Below are 17,382 nucleotides of genomic sequence, written 5' to 3' on the forward strand. Positions count from 1 at the left end.
GACAGTGGTATGAAAATGGAAGTAGCTCTGCTGTTAGCCAGTTCTTCGGGCAGTGAAGGTAGAGAAGGAAATGGCCCTCCAGATTTCAAGGTTGGAGCTGCAGTCCTTTATCAAAGAGGCTGTGAATTCTGCAACCGCAGACCCAACATTGCAAAAAGGCAAACAGTGGACTTGGATGATGATCCTGATCCAGGCCCATGAAGCAGAAATGAGCATGGTCCACTTTTGAGTCATATCAGAGAGGGCCTGACATTTGAGGCAGAATCCTCTGAGCAGGATAGTTTTCATTTGCAATATAGTGTTGCTGAAGCAGATGCGCTACCTCTCTATGGAGTTATTAAGTATATTGTTTTCAAAGAGTGACGGTGTAGATAAATCATCAATTCCATGTTTTCTCAGTAAAAGATATTTGTTGCATAATTTTGAGACTGAAATTCAGCAAGTCTTGTAAGTCAATACTATTGTCTTATACGGCCCCTGCTTCATCCCTCGCATCTTATCTAATGTCTCTCGACTCCTTTTGGGTATTAGCTTCAGCTGCAGGTGCAGCAGTTTCTGGTTGGCAGCTGCTGTGTTTAAAGTCCTGGAAGTTGGACCCTGGTCATTGTTCCTTTATTCAAAACTGCCTTTTTATGGTCTTAAAGTTTTTGGTTCAGAATTGGACAATGTGGTGCAAAAAGAAGATAAAGAGAAGAAGATACAGCAGCAATTTAAGATGTTTCCCAACAAAAAGTCATTTTTTACCAAAATGGGGAACACAGAGCTTCCAAGGGAGGGCCCAGGGTTAGGGGTCTGCTTTGGAAGATAAAACCAGACACATTACACCCGCAGGACAAGATGGAGGTCACGAATTACTATAAGGTGGTGGGGACTAGACTGCAGAATTTCGTTGATGTCTGTAAAGGCTGTATAACACACAAATGTGAGATGAAACTGGTTGAATAAGGTTACTAAAACCCATTCAATCAGGGTCCACCAGGGTCTCACTTTGGGGCATATTATCAAGGGGGTTTATCTCCGCTTTTCTGGCTTTAAAAGCCAAGAAAGCGGAGATAAAATTATCTCCCTATTACCTAGCTGTCGCTAACACCAGTTAGCGACAGCTAGTAGGAGATAGCGACCATCTTGGGCCCCAATTTGCATGTCAGTGATATTTATCACTAATGACATGCAAAGTGGGCGTGCCAAGATGTTAGCGACTGGAAACAGTCGCTAACATCGCTATCTCCTATTACCAACTTTTGGAGATATTCGCGCTAAGCGCGAATATCTCCAAAAGCCAACACCTGCCCTGAGCAGTTCTTAGCCATGTTATCCAATGGGAGGTGGATAACATGGCTAAGAGCATTAGCTCAGTAATGCATGAATATCGCTGACTTTTCAGCGATATTCATGCATTGCGGCCGTTTTTTATCGCATTTGCGATAAACCTTGGTAATACCAAGGTTTATCTGCGATAAAAATCGCCGCAGCTCTGCTGTAAAATGTTGTCTCTAACCAAGCAATAGCGATAATTATCGCAATTGTTTGGTAATATGCCCCGTTGTTCCTACTCTTTTGCCAAGGGATCTTTCAATGACATAAGCAATGTTGGCAGGGGTTCAGGCCCTTCATTCCAAAGAGGCAATAGCACCAGTTCCACTCTCAGAAAGAGGTATGGAATTTTATTCCAAACTCTTTATGGTGCCAAAGGTAGATGGTCAGCTTCTACCAGTACTGGAGTTGAAATCTGTGAATAAGTGGGAGTTCGTTCAGACCTTCAAGATGGTGTTGCTGCAGTCCAGCTATCCCCTCATTTTTCAGGGAGATTTTTTGGTGACACTAGATTTGCTGGATGCCTACTTCCATGAGCCTATCCATGTTCCCAGCCAGCAATTTATGCGCTTAGCAGTTGATGAGAATCGCTACCAGTTCTAAGCACTGCCTTTCAGATTGGCAACATTAACCAGAGTGTTCACCAAGGTACTGGCACCACTTGCGCCATTTTTGCAGTTTCCAGGCATTTGTGTTTTCCCTTATCTTGATGAGTGGCTGTTGTCTGCTTCCTCCCTATCTAAGGCTCAAAGCGATGTCGAATTGGTGACCCCAATCCTGCAGAAGCTGGGCTTCTTTCTCAATCTTCAGAGGTCACAGTTGGTGCCAACACAGTCCAAGATGTTCATTGTAGCGCTATTCAACACTTAACTGAGTTGGCTATTTCTCCCCAGTTTCAGAATCCAGACGACCGAGTTCAGTATCCAGAGCCTACTGATCAAGAAGTTGGCCTCGGCAAGTACCTGGTTGCAGGTCCATGGAATAATGGCATCCTCTACAGCAGTGGTTCCTTGGACCCGGTGTCATATGAAACCTCTGGTGAACCACAACCTTCAGTTTAGACCCCTGAGTTCTCATAACTATGAGTTCCTAATTTCCATCACTGCACAAATAACGGCTCATCTTAAGTGGTGGTTGCAATCCAAAAACCTGTCAGTAGTGCTTCCTCATACTTTTCCTTCCCCATTTCTGCTCACCACATATGCCAGGGTGTGGGGGTAAGGAGTCACTTTGTTGGAGCAGGCGGTTCAAGTTAATTGGTCGAGCTGGGAGATTCTCATTTCTCCAACTCGAGAGAACTGGCGGTGTTTGAAAGCGCTTTAATACTTTTATTTTTGAGTGAGGCCCGATGTCATGGTCTCAACGGAACAAAAATAAAGGAGATGTAATTGCTCTTAGATATTTTGTAAACCCTGGGCCAACGTTGTTTTTATGCCAGTGTAATCTCATGTAACTTCCAGAATTTCATTTTATGAATGTCTTGTAATGCCTGGGATTATGCTCTATCTCTTAAATGACATTTCAACTGGTTAAGAATTCTACCATAGGAACAAGGAAGCATCATGAAGGCTTTACCCAACCGAGCATGAGTGGCTGCTTTTTAATTTCAGGGACTGATAATCTGCTCAGTACTTCATTTCAAGTTAAATTATGAACCCATCAGATTATACAGGTAACTTTTTCAGTGTGAGATGCATCTTCTTTTTTTTCTTTTTAATAGGGCATTGAGCCCCTTGTTTTGAACCACCTTCCTAATATGCTTAACCCTCAATGTTGTGTGTGTGTGTGTTACGCATGTGTGTGAGATGACTAATTAATGAGCATTTCTGCATATATTGAACTGTTTACCTGGAGAAACTGTTACCTATGACTGTTGGTGTTTGTGACATTTCCATTTTTTATTTTAAATAATATCGTGTCAGATTCTTTGTTGCTGTTATTATTTTGGTCGATTTTTTACATTCTTTACTGACAGTGTATGAGTCCACAGATGGTCTCAGGCACCTATTGCATATATATTTGTGCAATCAACACGTACTGCAAGTGTTTGTTGGTAGTGGGGGAAGATTCTGCAGTCAGGGCAGGCAGCTATGTTCTTTTTGTCCTCCTTGCGTCCCTTGTGCCTGCGTGCACTCATCCACCGTTTTGTGAAACCATTGTATGACTCATAGGTGACCATCATGTCTTTCAATATCTAATTCTACCTCGTTCCAATACTGTGATACTTATCATTCTTACTCAGAGCACACACAATCAGACAGCTTACCAGTCTAGAAGCAGACTGCAGTCTGGACCAGATTTACCATCAACATCCTGCTACTTTAAGCACTCTTGTGGTTTCTCCTTCCCTTCCCCCTTTTCTTTATTCAGGTGGATACGTTCTCAGCACCTTGGAAAGTCCTCGGTGAAAGCCAAGATTGTTTATGTTTCTACTTCTCAAGTCAATGCTTGACTCACATTTAAAAACTTTCTGCTGGGAGCATTGTATGCCTAAAGGCCGACAGAAAATGTTGCTCATCTTTCTCTTTTTTCAGAATTATTTCCTATTAGTATAGTGTGGTTGTGGGCTGGTTGTAGTAGTCGGTAGTCCAGGTATTTTCTGGCCCTTTTCTTAAAATTTCTTTCCACACAGTTTGCCTCATGGATTGGGCACTCTATGCCATATTTTCTATTTTTAATTAATGTAATTATTCTCCCCCTAGTTCCAAAAAGAGATGCATGGCCTGTGGAGGCTAAGCCTGTGGACCCTATTATAGTAAGTGGGCTGAACCCAGCACAGCCATGAAATATTGCCTTCCTTCGTAGCAACGGTTACTGAAAAGCAGATTGACTGTTTGAAGCCTCCGGTCTGCCTTCCGCAGTGTGGGTGTCAATCTGGCCTGCATTTCAAAGGATGATGGAGATCCTCCCACAGTCAAGTGCAGTCAGTAACTAGTAATAATGCACAATGTTCAACATAACTCACACGTCTGCCATACTGAGTACACCCCTTAGCTGATGACATGGAAAAAAATAGGTTTTCTACAAAAGCATGAGTTACAATGTGCCTTCTGCTTAGCACACCATATCTGCCAAATTTCAGGGGTTTTTCAGTTTTGTGTTTGCTGAAGCATACTGACAATTACCTGTAATTTTTTCAGTATGTGTATATATTTAGTCCCATATGAGGAATCCTCATGAAACTTTCTAAAATTAAAGATGATCTGAAATTGGTAAAGCAGAGGCCAAGAAAGAAGGGGTGTTCTCCAAAATGTAAGACGGGTTACAGCAAAAGCTGCAGTAAGGAATCGCACCAAATTTGGTAGAAAGCTAGATCTTGGTCCACAGATTGTACTTCTTGCAATTTAGTAGAAATCAGTTCAGTATTTCTTGTGATATTAAGGGTAAAAATAATTGTATATTTAGGCAGTTGGGCTTGCGAGAGGCCCACGGGCATCCCACGAGAGTGTGAAATAAAAAATGGAGCCCTGTGTTTGTTGGAGAGCCCGACTTGTCCTGTGAGCCTTCACTCTCTCAATTGTCTAAGGTCTCAGAAGTCTCTAAGAGATAAATACTGTGAAGAAAATAAATGCAAGATTGTTTTTAGCTAACTTTTCTGATATACCACGATCGCAAATGGTAAAAAGGAGTTGATGAGGTCTCATTACACTCCATTAGTAGGAATACATAATGTATATTGTCATTGCTGTTTTTGAGAGGAAGTGTGTAAGAGATATGTACTGTGATGATTACAAGGTGAAATCCATTTTTTTAAAGAAAATTTTACGATCCCACAAGTCTCTTGCAGGATCATGAAAAGTAGGAATATAGGAAGGAGTAGGTGGTGTTCGAATACATTCTGCTATGGGCACTTGGTACTGTTTGAAGAAATTCTACTGAAGATGGTGTTTATTACCCTACTATGCATGCCCGTCATCTGAGAGAGAGGTCTGACAGAAGAGGCAGTCCCTCACCACAACCTACTATGCACACCCGTCATCTGAGAGAGAGGTCTAAAAGGAGGGAGCACTCACACCCCACACACAGCTATACATACCTGTCATCTAAGAGAGAGGTCTCAAAGGAGAGACCAGTCCTTGCACATACACTAATACACACACATGTTATCTGAAAGAGAGGTTACAAATAAGAGGGTAGTCTTTCCCCACACCGTAGTACGCACACCTGTACTCTTAAAGATAGGTCTGAAAGAATAGGGCTGTCCCTCTCCACACCCTACCATGCACACCTGGTATTACAGAGAGAGGTCTCAGCAGAGAGGTTAGAGCCTCCAGACACCCTACTACACACAGTCATCATCTGAGAGAGAGGTCTGAAAGCAGAGGGCACTCCTTCCCACATCCTACTATGCACACTAGCATCTGAGAGAGCGGTCCGAAAAGGAGAACCAAGTGCCTCCCACACCCTAGTATGAACAGCAATCATTACAGAAAGAGGTCTCAGCAGAGAGACAAGTCTAAACCACACCCTACTATACAGACCTGTTATGTAAGAGATGGGTCTAATTGGAGAGAATACTCTTTCTGGCATACTACTATTTCCCTACAGTTTTGTTGTGATCCTGTGAGACTCTCACAAGAGTGAAGCTTGGAGGCTTGTAGGACCTGTATGGAAAATTCATAGGCTTGCCACAAGGTGTTTTATGATACGGTGAGAGTCTGGCGAGATCATATGGGGGAAGTTAAAAAAGGGCACAGGTTCAAACAATAGTTACCATTCTTATTGCATGGCTGAAGAAATGTTGTTATGTGATTAAGTATTGAACCAGGGATAGCTCAGATTGTTTTTGGTGATTTGGATAAAAATGAAGCCTGGTGGAGATGTGCTCAGCAGAAGTTACTAAATTTGGCACTGAGACAGACTGGTGCCTTCAGCTTTATATAAGAAACTGACCTAAGGTCAAGTAATTAGAAATATACTTTATACAATTTGTTGAGATTTGTCTGTAAATGCGCTACTGGTGGTAAATTGATTCAATACTCGGTTTAGTTAGTCAAAAGCTGTTTGTAGAGGTGCATATTAATTAATGTAGGTTTTTAGAGGTAGACTTTAGAATGCAGAGAGATATCACCAAGTATTGGATGTTATGTTAAAAAATAAAATGTTCACTCTGTATGTAGTTGTAAGTAAAGGAGGCAATGTTCCTGAAATTATAAAAGAAAGCATATACAATATGTTGATACAAGGTCTACGGTTTTATGAACCTTACTGTGCACATATGTCATCCCTATTAGATGCTTGAGTGGAAATATTGCAATTTCTAGAGTAAAATACTGTGCTCACTGTTAGGAAAGGTTTGTGAAAAGGAGTGTGTTACTTTACAAATTGTTATAGAACAATGTGTGAAGGCATGTCATAACTTACTTGTGGATAGAAAATGTAGCGTTTAAAGCTATGGAATTTTTTAACAGAAAGGAACATGAAGGTAGTGCAGTACGTATAAATGTGTGATTATGAATGAAAAATGAGGAAATCTTCCAAGAACGTAGCGATGTATCATTGTTAAAAACACTGATCAGGATGTAACCGTATGCTTTTTGATTATTTTTTATTTTTTTAGGGAGAAAATGGGAATCCTAAACTCTGAAAAACAGAAGTATCATGTCTCACAATATGTGGAAGACTAAGACTAAAATGTTTTACTTCCAAGAAAGATGGAACAGTAACTTTGTAGGAAGTCAGGAAAACATAACAATTTACAACCAATGTTGTTCTTGCTGCCTTTGGTGACATTTATACCCTTGCATAAGCTTGCTCTGTGTAGCTCTACTCTAACTGTTTTTGATGACAAAATGATCTGCTTGCTTAAGGAGCAAAAGGTGCTTTATTTATATAAGGAGGTAAAGAACCGGGTTATGTAAGACCCGGCGGCGTCAGGTGACACGCCCAAAGTATCCGGGTATCACCTGTCTTCAAACACAGAGACACGGAATCTTCTTGGTGACGTCAAAGATCGAATTTATTGGCTGCAACCAGAAACAGAGGTCCACGAAGTACAATGGCTGTATATTCGTAGAAGACTGCTCAAATTTACAAAGCAAGCCATCCTTTTTATGCCTAAAATCACATTCCAGACAAATACTTTACATTTACAAACTGTCCAATCATATGCATCCAGATCAGAGGTATCGCATGACGGTAAAACCCACTTTTCAGTTGCCCAGCCCATGATCGATCATTGGTCAAACCCAACATTCTTCATCAGACAGGTCGATCGAACCCATCATAACACCGGGCACGTCCCCATCGTAAACAGGTCATAAAGAAAGGAGCAGAGACAGGTGTGAGTAAGATAAGACATAGTTGTGTGAAATAAAAGGTTTATGATCTCCTGTGCCTTGATACTCAATGTCGATCAGCTACTGGGAAAGGAACTGGCCTAACAAGTTTGGCTTCAGGCAAGAGGGTTGTTCGCTCGGGTCATTCAGAAGTCAGCTAAAGTGTACGTGTGCTACAGACTCGTTTGGCCGAAGTCATCAGCCTATGTGAGGGCAACCACAAAATGGCTGCCGTACACAAAATGGAACCCAAGGGTTCAGAACGAATCCTTAAATACGTAGTTAATCCATCGGTGTAACGTGACGAAAACACTCATGCTTGCCGTATTAACTGGTTACGGTTCGCTAATACCAAATTCGTAACGAAACCATGACCTTTCTGAAACGGGTTCAGGATTCACAGAACCTCAGACCCTCCTTTTGCCCTTACATAGGCAATTAACCTACACTCACGTCAATCTGAGTCCAGGTCTATATTCATCAGATCATCAAGATGTTGCTGAAGCATAATCCTATTGCTTAGTACCTCTCTTGGGACAGGGTTCCTTGCACACGTAGTAGCACAGAGTCCAGATATAGCAGGAGCGCACTGCACACAAAGACAGAACAGAAACAAAATCGCTGAAGCCCTCCCAATGACCATTTGAATCCTCCATCCCCAGGTGGATAACAGTTCCCAGAACCATCCCATCAACGACCAATCTCCTTGATCCACATGTATAGAGTCGGAGATCTTATGTAACTTGGAAATGGCCTGGTATACTGTCGGAGCATTGTCTGGAATGAAAACACAGCAGCTCGATTGGATCACTTTACATACCCCTCCTCTATCTGCAAGTATGACATCTAACGCAACTCTGTTCTGGAGTGTCATAAGACGATCCGACTGGAGCTCAGCAGTCAAGGGCACCGGCAGTTTCAACTACGGTGGACTCAACCACTCTCGTCAGCTGCCGTATGTTCCTGCTGTTAGCCATCGGTCCCCAAAACGGCAGAAAACCCTTCAAGAAATCTCCAAATTCTTGTCCTGCAGTATCTTCCTTACTGAAGACACCTCTAACAATTCTCGTCTTGTGGTAATCTGCCGCAGCTGTATAGGTAGGAGGCAATAGGAACGATACAAAACATGTGCCCGAGAAATCAGACATGACAGACAAAATAGGTACCATTAGCTGCTAGAAACGGTGGGGAAGTCTGGGACGCAAAGACATACGTCTCCGTGCAGATACTCTTCCCTAACTGAGCTCTCGGATTCTTGCCATTACCTTGCAGACAAAGATGACCCTGATGGGGTACTATCCAAATCGGAGAGGATCTTTTCGCTCGCTGGTTCTCACTCAGACTAACTCCATATCCAGACACGTTCCATCCAATATATGCTAGTGTCCCATCTCTCGAGATCGTCTCATAGGAGCTAACTCCTCTAATCATATTGACTATACCCTTAACTAGAGCACTGTTCTTTGGATTATCCTTCACAGAACGTAGGGGGTAGACTTCACGAGCATAGATGAACATCGTTCGGTATGCCCACACAGAACCATTGTGGCTGAATGGCAGGACCAGGTAAGGAATACCTTTATCAGTAGTATGAGGCATAAGACCACACACCCAACAGTTAGTCGTGTTCACTACTAGTTGGTTTTGGTGCAGAAGCTGAACAAAGGAGTTATTAACGAATTCCAATCTTCTAATGGATTCATGTTCAGGCAGAGGATGAAAAGAATGCGAAGAAACAGTAGAAGAAGGTATAGGTTGTGTAGTGGGTGCAAACGTCACTTGAAAAGAGAATATAATATATCCCATTAAAAACATCATTAAGCTAAGTAACATAAAAAGACATAATATTAAAAAACATTTTCTGCTCATAATTCGATACATTTTGCTTTTAAAACTCATGTCATCAATAGGACTCTCCATCTTGAAAGACTCCATCCTCTAACCGTGCCGTTCGCGGCGGTTGGGTGTTCCGTGCTAAGGAATGCGCCTGTCAGTCCAGGGAACGCCCTAGGACCAACCAGAACCATCGACCTTGTGTCTTCAGCTTGCACTCCCAAGTCTTTACACCGCGACCCTACAGCTGAACCCGGATGGCGGTTCAAAAAACTAAAATTGGTCAAAACAGTTTCTCAGATGGGAGAGCTGAATTTCAAAAATAGCAAAAAGGAAAATTTTAGTTTATTTGTCCCATGATTCTTGGTCGCAAATTATAACGGCCTTTATCAGGCAATGTCTGGTCGCGGAATAACAGTTCAGGCTCAGTAGTGTCCAATCGAACTGACGGTGGCACAGCTTCTTGCAGAAGATCGTCGCTTTCTCGCTCATAACTTGTCCCAATTAAACGTGCATCGATAAAAGGCAGAAAACGAGGCACAGTGTCAGTTTCCGAATCAGGAATGCCCTCCTGGACCCACCGGTCGTACGGCAGAGGCAAAAGAACCCTCTTACAATGTACGCCGTGGATCCAGTTCTTTTTTCCTTGCACTCGCACTGCAGATCGGGTAGATAACAGCACCAAGTAGGGACCAATCCAGCGAGGCTGATCGTTCTTTGTCCGCTGAAAATTCTTGATCAGCACCCAGGAGCCGGGATCAATGACATGCCCTGGATCTTCAGAAGCCTGAGGCAATGTATCATGAACCTGTTGGTGTAAGACACGCAATTTAGCCGTCAAATCATACAGATAGTCAAGCAATACAGGGTGTTCAATCTCGCTGAATTTCGTCGGCCTTGGCACTCCCCATATGTTTGCCGGGCGACCAAAAATTATTTCATAGGGACTAAGTCCCACTCGAGAATGTACAGTCATCCTAGTTGACAAAAGTGCTAATGGCAACGCGTCAGGCCATTTAAGACCAGAGCTCGCCTGTATCTTGGCAAGTTTTAACTTAAGAGTGCCATTATAGCACTCTACTAGTCCAGCTGATTGTGGGTGATTTGCAGCGTGGAACTTCTGCCGGATTCCTAAGCCCTCACACACTCTCTTCATCACTTGACCCACAAATTCGCTCCCATTGTCACTCCAGACCATTCTCGGCAAACCATACCTAGGGAAAAACTCCTTAATAAGGGCTTTAGCTGTGGAGAAGGCAGTATTATCTTTTAGGGGGTATGCTTCTACCCATCTCGAAAAGGCGCAAACAACCACGAGTACGTATTTCAGGTTGTTGCATCTCTCCATGTGAATAAAATCTAATTGCAAAACCTCAAATGGATACGTCGGAGGCGCAAAATGACCAGCTGGAGTTGGGGTTCCCTTACCAGGATTGTACATCAGACAAACCATACAATTCTTGACCACATTCTCTGCACACTTAGGAATTCCAGCATTCTGCCATACTGGGGCCAACAACTTACAAATCCCTTTCACACTGATATGAGCCATTCCATGCGCCATCGTAACCACTGCAAGCACGTATGCATCGGGTAACAACCATCGCTGATGCTCTGACCACTCAACCCAACAACCATTCGCATCCAATTTACCCGTACTTCTCGCCACACGCTCAACTCTCTCTCTGTAGCTTCAGCTTGGATAGACTTCACACTTTCTATCGTATCCTCACACATTCCACCATCACCAATCCATCTTGCAGGGCCTGAGACATACATTCGACTCATCACATCCCTCACCACATCTTTCGCAACTTCATCTGCGAACGCATTACCGCGACCAACGTCGTCAGTAACCTTTTTGTGTGCACTGCATTTCACAATCGCAACTTGCAACGGCAAGGTAAGTGACTCAAGAAGCTCATTCACCAACTGACCATTCTGAATCTTCGTCCCATGAGACGTGAGGAACCCACGTTCCTTCCACAAACGTCCAAAACTATGAGCCACACCAAACGCATACTGGCTGTCTGTATATATGGTCACTCTCTTTCCTTTCGATAACACGCACGCTCTCGTAAGTGCAATCAACTCTGCTGCTTGAGCTGAATTATGTGGGATACGTGCAGCTTCAACAATCGTATGCAAAGTCGTAACAGCATATGCCACAGTCGTATCACCCTTTGGAAGCTTGAAGCATGAACCATCCACCCATAAGGTACCATCTCACTTCACAAGAGGAGTGTCCCTAAGATCTACTCTCCCTTTCGTGTCCTCTTCTGTCCTGAGAAAACTGTAGTGTAGTTCCTATTATCCCAATAGGCTCTGCGCATTGGAATAATATCTTCAATAGTATAGACGTAGGACAGAGGTTAACTAGGTCTTCTACTGACGATATTAGACTTAAAGTGTTGTGTGCCAGCTAGCTCAGAGTTCACTAGAAACTTTCTCGAATAGGCAAGGAGGAGTTTAACCTCCCTGGATAGACAAGAAGGGATTTAGTTTCTGACAACCATAGAACATGACAACTTTGCTCTCCCTAATCAAGAGTATATCTCTAGAGTCGTGTGAAAACAAAAGACAGCTATTTTACTCAGTCAATACGTGCACACTTAGTTTCACCAGATTGTAGAGAAAAGAAGAGACGGGCGTTTTCAATAAAAGGTGTTATTCATTGATCAGTCTCTTTTCTCATACAAGAGAAATGAATCGCTATGATTGCAATACTTATAGTTAAGTAAAGTGCATACAGTAAAAGCAGGATTATAAAATAATACTGTAAAAGCATTGATATGGTTTCTTAGCCATATGATACTTCAAAATGGATAAAAGTTATACATACATATATACATTGACTAATCGTACTCAACTGGTGCTTCTAACTATGCCTACCCCGGTGTACCTGACCTAAGCCTAATACGTGGGAGGGAGTAAATAAGTAGCAGTTTAAGTTAAGTTTGCTTTGCCAAGAGTCTGACTCAAGAATTCTCTGTAAGGGGTTAGTCAGTTCAGTACCTGGGATTTAGAAGGCAGGAGGGCTGGTATCTCTCTCTCAGGACTCGGTATCCCAGTTACCCGCGAGGGCAAGCCGGAAACGCCGGAGGCTGGATTTCTCGGCAGGAGAAAAGACAGCGTCTCTCTCAGCACGTCAAAAGGGAGGGGCAGCGTCCGTGGGCTTCCTGCATCAGCTGGTCTCTCCGGCAAGTAGCGCTGCTCCAAGCTCATCACCACCGTGTCTTTGCTTAGGGCAGCGTTGGTATATTTATACCTGAAAGGTGCCGAGTTTGACGTAAGGATGGACATAAAACGTCAGTAAGGATGTCATAAGAACTGGTCGTTCTTACATTCTTTACAGGAGTTCTCGAACGAAATCAAAACAATAGCTGCGGGGGATTTCCCAGGTCTGCTGGTGGTTTGGTTTGTTTTGAGAACTCGGTGTGCTTTCTAGGGGGCTGGAGGAATAGTGCTTGCTTAATGTGATAGCATGCGCTATGACTTAATCTGAAAGCGGGTTTCTGTGCCTTTGTATGGATATTAGTGATTTATTAACCGGACAAGGGTCAGAAATAGGAGTATCAATATAGGTCCCTATAGAAACACACTACACCCACTCCACGCATTTATGTACATATTTATTAACCTAAGCAGTAGTAAACATAACTAACAGTGCATGTGTATACCGAACCACCCCAAAATACAATTTTTTCTTTGCATTTGAAAAATGGCTTATGCGAAATACACGAAATGATTATAGGTACTGTATGCATTCAAGCAGTATAATCATTCAAAAAAGAAGAGATGCACATTTTATACCAGCATGAATGATTTGCGAAAATTACACATGAAATGGCTCTTAATACAGAAGAAAAAGTGCGAGACCACTTCATCACATATAAATACAATCACTTGTGAATAAGCTAGAGGTTGAGGTAATGTAATGTTTCTAGAGTTTCCTAAAAATAGAAGCTCTGTTCTCTAAGAATAGTTTTACTTTAAGCAGAAGATAAGTGCCAAAAAGGTAAATATTATGGAATTTGGAAAAAAGTTTTCGTTTTCAGGGGAAGAAGGAAAAAGTTCTCAATAGCTTTGTTTTTTAAAGCTGAAGGCCAAATTCAGAGTTCAGGGAACGCTGTGTGCACGTTTGCTTAAAGTCACTCTCTCTGTTCTGGTGAAAACATAATTTCAGACAGACTCTCGAAAAAACAGTCTACCGCTTCTGGTGAAAGTTCGACCAAGTTGGAAAATGTCGCTATCATGCAGTCATGAGCATGTTCGCTTTCAGTGATGGTTTGATCAGAACTGCTTACAGATGGTCGTACCTGGTTGATTCTGCTTTCATCTTGTACTTCACTACCCTTCAATCGTAGTGGTGAAGTCTCCACGAATGCCGTCATCAGGATAGGTAGCCGCTGGGGACAGCACAATGCATGAGCCTTTACTGGACCCAACAAAGTATCTGCATCCAATGGTACTTCTGATTGTAGTGTAAGACAGGTGTCCAACACGCAATCTTCGCCGCATAGCATGCACCTCAATACAGGTAATACACAATTCTGCCATATGGGTCTGAATGAAAGAAACCAGGTCATATTCAGATCTCTTAGCCGGGCTAATCCAAGGACTTTAGTTATGCGGTCCCGGTAGCGTATAGCTAGGATCGTTTCTTCCATTGTTGCTGGAGTCTTGTCTGTGACATGGCTTGCCATAACGAAGCAAGAGTAGCAAAAATAAAATGCCTGCTACTAGTCCCAACAGGAGTGAAAGTCCGCCAAAGATGGAATGGACGAAATTAGGAAAAATACCCAGGACTGCTTTGAATGGTGTCAACAGTCCCGAGAAAACGGTCTTAAATACACTCGCGATACCACTTGTATCAGAAATGTTTAAGATTTCGTTTAGCATTTCTGCTAAGTGTAGGGGGCAATTTGTTGATAACAATGCATTTATCTCACCCGTTGTCCTTGCAACTTGGAGATCATACGTTTCTTTTGATGACGTCAAATGAGTTGGTGTCTGTAGGAGCACAGTCTTCATTCTGCTTAAAGTATCAATTCGAATAGAAGAGATTTTCAAACTGGGCCGGATTTTTCCCTCCCTGTCTGGAGTGTTATTCGGAAACAATACTCTCTCACAGCAAGTGACCATTGAGCTCACGCTTACTAGATAAGGTTTTCCTGGCAGCAAGCCACAACATCTGTGATCCACAATTAGAATGTAACTCCCGTTAGAAAGTCTTCTAAAGAATGGTTCTATTTGCGTTGCAGGTGTGCCGAGCTGGTGACATGAAAGGTTATTTGAATTCCCCTCACAGGTCCCATGGAAACTTATACCCTGACACAGAAGTATACCACTTAGTGATTTTTCACAATTATTACCACTAAGAAATACACTCTGTCCTTTATTACTGTAACATGTGTGTGTATAAGGTAAGTTCCATGTTGACTTAATGTATCCTTTACCCAACTTTTCATACTGGCCTGCCTGTATATATTTTTGGCAGTATCGAAACTGGAAAGTCGTTATTGGAATAGTTATGATTCCATGTATTATCCATTCAATGACAGGTCGTTCTGACATTGTCAATGGCAATCTCTCAAGTTTTTCAATGCTCAGAATTGTATAATCAGCACCCTTTTGTGCCAAGCTGATTTGTGTATCAGTAAGGTTAAAGATATTGAATAATGACGTTGTGTTGATTAAACGCCAAGGCACGTAGCCTGAACGCAGATTTTGTAACGTCCAGCCAAGCAGTACAATAGAACGTAATTGGGACTGACCGTGTTGCAACATCAGTAAGTCTTGCTCTATTATATTGATTGCAGATGATACAATACTGCCCAGTGAATATATTCTGGAAGACAGAGTCATTAACCCATTGTCTACAACAGAAAGTGATTTTTCCAAATTAACACGGTCAATTTCCCGTATTTTCTCTGCTGTCTCAATTTGAGTTTCTTTCCAAGCTTCGTTGTAAGCTGCATATATAGAGGCCGCTATGAAACGTTTTTGACGCTGTTTGTGTGGTCCCATAATGAAATCATGCAAGTCAGCACCTTCTTTAAGTAAAGTCAAGTGTTGCTTAATTTCAACCAGTGTGGATGTATGTAGCCATTCGAGGCAGAGTTTCCCTACACTGTAAGTAGTTACAATCCCTGGATGTTGTCTCTGGGAGTATCTAGGGTCTGGCCTGGTCAATGTGAACCCCTGTATTTTGTTCAGGAATCTATCTTGACAGTTATTGGTGTCTGTGGGCCAGATCAACCATTTTTTCCAATCAGGATTCGTTCTGTTTTGGTTTAAAATATGGGATACGTCTATCTCAACATCTATAGTGCTATTACTGTCAGGTGTTGGTTTTGGAATAGATGGTTTGTTTAAGTCTTTAATTTTGGCTAGGCCAAGACAGGTTGTCTGTTGAATTGTATCATTCAAGAATATAATTTGTTCTGGGATCATGGAGGCTCTAAATAATGATTCTATACCTTGCACTTGCCAATCTTTTGTACCCCAGATCGTTTTTGTTTCAATGTTATTGTTCCAGAAATCAAAACCAAATGTTTTAATTTTTTCAAAAAATGTCTCAGAATAGATTAATTTTGTGTTTGTAAGCATGGTTTTCATTCCTGTCCTATTTAACAATTTGAAATAAAATGTTTCTGCATCACTTGTGTTGAACCCTGAGAAATAAGAACATTTTTCATAAAATGTTTTTGAACTGCCTTTTGGCGGAGTTGCACAATGTTCCCATTGGTTATAATTAAAAAAAATTCTAGGTTGAGCAGATTTATGCAGATAATGGTGACCAGAGTGGTTGTAACAATACATCTGGTCATAATTAGATGAACCTTGCAAATAATCATGTTCTGTAAATTTAGCTGACATCACTAGATCTGACATCATATCATTAATACTTTCAAAGTCCCAATCATCAGCGAATGTGCTTGGTTTTACAAAGTCACTCAATGAAATCTTGAATTGATGAGGATACTTCAGGAGCTCGACCGGACCATAGATTTCATAATCAGTTTTGTCCCATGCTACCCCACCGGGTATAGGATCGGCTGTGAAGTTTACTGAAGAAAGTTCTCTTTTCTCGATGTGTGAAGACTTGTGTGGTTTTAGGACCAAGTTGATTTTCTGACTTGCTGTGTCCATTGTAACATATTTTCCCTCAATAAAATGTCCCAAGCATAGTACCATGATGAGCCAAAGTATGAGGACGAATACACCTAGTGCCACCCAAATTTCAATCCATGGAGATATCAGATAGGTTTCTTTTAGTTGATGAAAAAGTTCATTTGCTTTGTCTTTAAAAGTTTTTGTTGTTGGCTGTTCCTCAGGTTCACTTGGATCCTCAGAAAAATCATCGAAGTTGATGAAGTAGCCTGATGCTGTTCTGTCAATTGTTTCAATTGCTTCTGGATTCCTTTTTACTTTTGGAATTTGCTTTGTTTCATTAGCATAGTCAGTGGTTACATCATTGTAGATTGGTGTTTCTTGATGTAAGAACTTGATTTGGGTTTCAAGAGGTTTTAGTTCCATGGCTTTGTTGCATAGTCCTTGTTGATTCACTGTAGGTTTATCAAAGGTGATTAGTCTCTCAGTTTGAACCTCTGTATTTGTAGCAAACTTTGGTGTTCTGCTACTTCTTTGGAGTCCACTTGGCCTACTACTTGTTATCAGCCACATGATTGTGGTTTAACCAGGTCGATGGATACAACTCGGTTCTCCTTTTTACCAGCAAGGGGCGGTAACACTACTGATCTTGTCCCGTTGACAGACAAGACAGGTACTGCTTTTCTGTAAGAAGGCCCAAATTCCTTCTTTACCGCGATCTTCTCTCTGACCAGACCCCCGATTTTTGGAATCCAGACAGGCCTTGCTGGGACAGGTGGTTTCTCTTCAGTGGTTGTTGGCTGTTGTTTCAATTTTATGTTGCTCAGGTCTTTTCTTTTTT

The sequence above is a fragment of the Lissotriton helveticus genome, chromosome 5_1 (assembly GCF_964261635.1).
Source record: "Lissotriton helveticus chromosome 5_1, aLisHel1.1, whole genome shotgun sequence".
Classification (NCBI taxonomy): Eukaryota; Metazoa; Chordata; class Amphibia; order Caudata; family Salamandridae; genus Lissotriton; species Lissotriton helveticus.